This window comes from Musa acuminata, unplaced genomic scaffold, assembly GCF_036884655.1.
Source record: "Musa acuminata AAA Group cultivar baxijiao unplaced genomic scaffold, Cavendish_Baxijiao_AAA HiC_scaffold_118, whole genome shotgun sequence".
NCBI classification, from domain to species: domain Eukaryota; kingdom Viridiplantae; phylum Streptophyta; class Magnoliopsida; order Zingiberales; family Musaceae; genus Musa; species Musa acuminata.
Window position 1 is genome coordinate 87,501 of NW_027020397.1, and position 5,000 is coordinate 92,500.

Genomic DNA, 5,000 nt, shown 5'->3' on the forward strand with positions numbered 1-5,000 from the left:
GGCCATTTTTGGCTGCGCGAGCGAGCGGCGAGCGGCGGACAGCGAGCGAAGCGAGAGGCAGCACCGTCCCTGCTATACGAAAGCCCCATCCAGCCCTGTGCCACCCGGGGGGTTCCAGGGTGCTGAGATGGCTGACGTTTTGCTCCGCTCTCGACGGTCACCGCGCAACGCAAGAACAGGCCAAAAACTGGCCAAAACGGCCCAAAAACGGGCCAAAACTGGCCATTTTTGGCTGCGCGAGCGAGCGGCGAGCGGCGGACAGCGAGCGAAGCGAGAGGCAGCACCGTCCCTGCTATACGAAAGCCCCATCCAGCCCTGTGCCACCCGGGGGGTTCCAGGGTGCTGAGATGGCTGACATTTTGCTCCGCTCACGACGGTCGCCGCGGCACACAAGAACAGCCCAAAAACAGGCCAAAACAGCCCAAAAACGGGCCAAAACTGGCCATTTTTGGCTGCGCGAGCGAGCAGCGAGCGGCGGACAGCGAGCGAAGCGAGAGGCAGCACCGTCCCTGCTATACGAAAGCCCCATCCAGCCCTGTGCCACCCGGGGGGTTCCAGGGTGCTGAGATGGCTGACGTTTTGCTCCGCTCACGACGGTCGCCGCGGCACGCAAGAACAGGCCAAAAACTGGCCAAAACAGCCCAAAAACGGGCCAAAACTGGCCATTTTTTGCTGCGCGAGCGAGCGGAGAGCGGCGAACAGCGAGCGAAGCGCGAGGCAGCACCGTCCCTGCTATACGAAAGCCCCATCCAGCCCTGTGCCACCCGGGGGGTTCCAGGGTGCTGAGATGGCTGACATTTTGCTCCGCTCACGACGGTCACCGCGCCACACAAGAACAGCCCAAAAACAGGCCAAAACAGCCCAAAAACGGGCCAAAACTGGCCATTTTTGGCTGCGCGAGCGAGCGGCGAGCGGCGAACAGCGAGCGAAGCGAGAGGCAGCACCGTCCCTGCTATACGAAAGCCCCATCCAGCCCTGTGCCACCCGGGGGGTTCCAGGGTGCTGAGATGGCTGACGTTTTGCTCCGCTCACGACGGTCACCGCACCACGCAAGAACAGGCCAAAAACTGGCCAAAACAGCCCAAAAACGGGCCAAAACTGGCCATTTTTGGCTGCGCGAGCGAGCGGCGAGCGGCGAACAGCGAGCGAAGCGAGAGGCAGCACCGTCCCTGCTATACGAAAGCCCCATCCAGCCCTGTGCCACCCGGGGGGTTCCAGGGTGCTGAGATGGCTGACGTTTTGCTCCGCTCTCGACGGTCACCGCGCAATGCAAGAACAGGCCAAAAACTGGCCAAAACGGCCCAAAAACGGGCCAAAACTGGCCATTTTTGGCTGCGCGAGCGGCGAGCGGCGGACAGCGAGCGAAGCGAGAGGCAGCACCGTCCCTGCTATACGAAAGCCCCATCCAGCCCTGTGCCACCCGGGGGGTTCCAGGGTGCTGAGATGGCTGACGTTTTGCTCCGCTCTCGACGGTCACCGCGCAATGCAAGAACAGGCCAAAAACTGGCCAAAACGGCCCAAAAACGGGCCAAAACTGGCCATTTTTGGCTGCGCGAGCGAGCGGCGAGCGGCGGACAGCGAGCGAAGCGAGAGGCAGCACCGTCCCTGCTATACGAAAGCCCCATCCAGCCCTGTGCCACCCGGGGGGTTCCAGGGTGCTGAGATGGCTGACGTTTTGCTCCGCTCTCGACGGTCACCGCGCAATGCAAGAACAGGCCAAAAACTGGCCAAAACGGCCCAAAAACGGGCCAAAACTGGCCATTTTTGGCTGCACGAGCGAGCGGCGAGCGGCGGACAGCGAGCGAAGCGAGAGGCAGCACCGTCCCTGCTATACGAAAGCCCCATCCAGCCCTGTGCCACCCGGGGGGTTCCAGGGTGCTGAGATGGCTGACGTTTTGCTCCGCTCTCGACGGTCACCGCGCAATGCAAGAACAGGCCAAAAACTGGCCAAAACGGCCCAAAAACGGGCCAAAACTGGCCATTTTTGGCTGCACGAGCGAGCGGCGAGCGGCGGACAGCGAGCGAAGCGAGAGGCAGCACCGTCCCTGCTATACGAAAGCCCCATCCAGCCCTGTGCCACCCGGGGGGTTCCAGGGTGCTGAGATGGCTGACGTTTTGCTCCGCTCTCGACGGTCACCGCGCAATGCAAGAACAGGCCAAAAACTGGCCAAAACGGCCCAAAAACGGGCCAAAACTGGCCATTTTTGGCTGCACGAGCGAGCGGCGAGCGGCGGACAGCGAGCGAAGCGAGAGGCAGCACCGTCCCTGCTATACGAAAGCCCCATCCAGCCCTGTGCCACCCGGGGGGTTCCAGGGTGCTGAGATGGCTGACGTTTTGCTCCGCTCTCGACGGTCACCGCGCAATGCAAGAACAGGCCAAAAACTGGCCAAAACGGCCCAAAAACGGGCCAAAACTGGCCATTTTTGGCTGCGCGAGCGAGCGGCGAGCGGCGGACAGCGAGCGAAGCGAGAGGCAGCACCGTCCCTGCTATACGAAAGCCCCATCCAGCCCTGTGCCACCCGGGGGGTTCCAGGGTGCTGAGATGGCTGACGTTTTGCTCCGCTCTCGACGGTCACCGCGCAATGCAAGAACAGGCCAAAAACTGGCCAAAACGGCCCAAAAACGGGCCAAAACTGGCCATTTTTGGCTGCACGAGCGAGCGGCGAGCGGCGGACAGCGAGCGAAGCGAGAGGCAGCACCGTCCCTGCTATACGAAAGCCCCATCCAGCCCTGTGCCACCCGGGGGGTTCCAGGGTGCTGAGATGGCTGACGTTTTGCTCCGCTCTCGACGGTCACCGCGCAATGCAAGAACAGGCCAAAAACTGGCCAAAACGGCCCAAAAACGGGCCAAAACTGGCCATTTTTGGCTGCACGAGCGAGCGGCGAGCGGCGGACAGCGAGCGAAGCGAGAGGCAGCACCGTCCCTGCTATACGAAAGCCCCATCCAGCCCTGTGCCACCCGGGGGGTTCCAGGGTGCTGAGATGGCTGACGTTTTGCTCCGCTCTCGACGGTCACCGCGCAATGCAAGAACAGGCCAAAAACTGGCCAAAACGGCCCAAAAACGGGCCAAAACTGGCCATTTTTGGCTGCACGAGCGAGCGGCGAGCGGCGGACAGCGAGCGAAGCGAGAGGCAGCACCGTCCCTGCTATACGAAAGCCCCATCCAGCCCTGTGCCACCCGGGGGGTTCCAGGGTGCTGAGATGGCTGACGTTTTGCTCCGCTCTCGACGGTCACCGCACAATGCAAGAACAGGCCAAAAACTGGCCAAAACGGCCCAAAAACGGGCCAAAACTGGCCATTTTTGGCTGCGCGAGCGAGCGGCGAGCGGCGGACAGCGAGCGAAGCGAGAGGCAGCACCGTCCCTGCTATACGAAAGCCCCATCCAGCCCTGTGCCACCCGGGGGGTTCCAGGGTGCTGAGATGGCTGACGTTTTGCTCCGCTCTCGACGGTCACCGCGCAATGCAAGAACAGGCCAAAAACTGGCCAAAACGGCCCAAAAACGGGCCAAAACTGGCCATTTTTGGCTGCACGAGCGAGCGGCGAGCGGCGGACAGCGAGCGAAGCGAGAGGCAGCACCGTCCCTGCTATACGAAAGCCCCATCCAGCCCTGTGCCACCCGGGGGGTTCCAGGGTGCTGAGATGGCTGACGTTTTGCTCCGCTCTCGACGGTCACCGCGCAATGCAAGAACAGGCCAAAAACTGGCCAAAACGGCCCAAAAACGGGCCAAAACTGGCCATTTTTGGCTGCACGAGCGAGCGGCGAGCGGCGGACAGCGAGCGAAGCGAGAGGCAGCACCGTCCCTGCTATACGAAAGCCCCATCCAGCCCTGTGCCACCCGGGGGGTTCCAGGGTGCTGAGATGGCTGACGTTTTGCTCCGCTCTCGACGGTCACCGCGCAATGCAAGAACAGGCCAAAAACTGGCCAAAACGGCCCAAAAACGGGCCAAAACTGGCCATTTTTGGCTGCACGAGCGAGCGGCGAGCGGCGGACAGCGAGCGAAGCGAGAGGCAGCACCGTCCCTGCTATACGAAAGCCCCATCCAGCCCTGTGCCACCCGGGGGGTTCCAGGGTGCTGAGATGGCTGACGTTTTGCTCCGCTCTCGACGGTCACCGCGCAATGCAAGAACAGGCCAAAAACTGGCCAAAACGGCCCAAAAACGGGCCAAAACTGGCCATTTTTGGCTGCACGAGCGAGCGGCGAGCGGCGGACAGCGAGCGAAGCGAGAGGCAGCACCGTCCCTGCTATACGAAAGCCCCATCCAGCCCTGTGCCACCCGGGGGGTTCCAGGGTGCTGAGATGGCTGACGTTTTGCTCCGCTCTCGACGGTCACCGCGCAATGCAAGAACAGGCCAAAAACTGGCCAAAACGGCCCAAAAACGGGCCAAAACTGGCCATTTTTGGCTGCACGAGCGAGCGGCGAGCGGCGGACAGCGAGCGAAGCGAGAGGCAGCACCGTCCCTGCTATACGAAAGCCCCATCCAGCCCTGTGCCACCCGGGGGGTTCCAGGGTGCTGAGATGGCTGACGTTTTGCTCCGCTCTCGACGGTCACCGCGCAATGCAAGAACAGGCCAAAAACTGGCCAAAACGGCCCAAAAACGGGCCAAAACTGGCCATTTTTGGCTGCACGAGCGAGCGGCGAGCGGCGGACAGCGAGCGAAGCGAGAGGCAGCACCGTCCCTGCTATACGAAAGCCCCATCCAGCCCTGTGCCACCCGGGGGGTTCCAGGGTGCTGAGATGGCTGACGTTTTGCTCCGCTCTCGACGGTCACCGCGCAATGCAAGAACAGGCCAAAAACTGGCCAAAACGGCCCAAAAACGGGCCAAAACTGGCCATTTTTGGCTGCACGAGCGAGCGGCGAGCGGCGGACAGCGAGCGAAGCGAGAGGCAGCACCGTCCCTGCTATACGAAAGCCCCATCCAGCCCTGTGCCACCCGGGGGGTTCCAGGGTGCTGAGATGGCTGACGTTTTGCTCCGCTCTCGACGGTCACCGC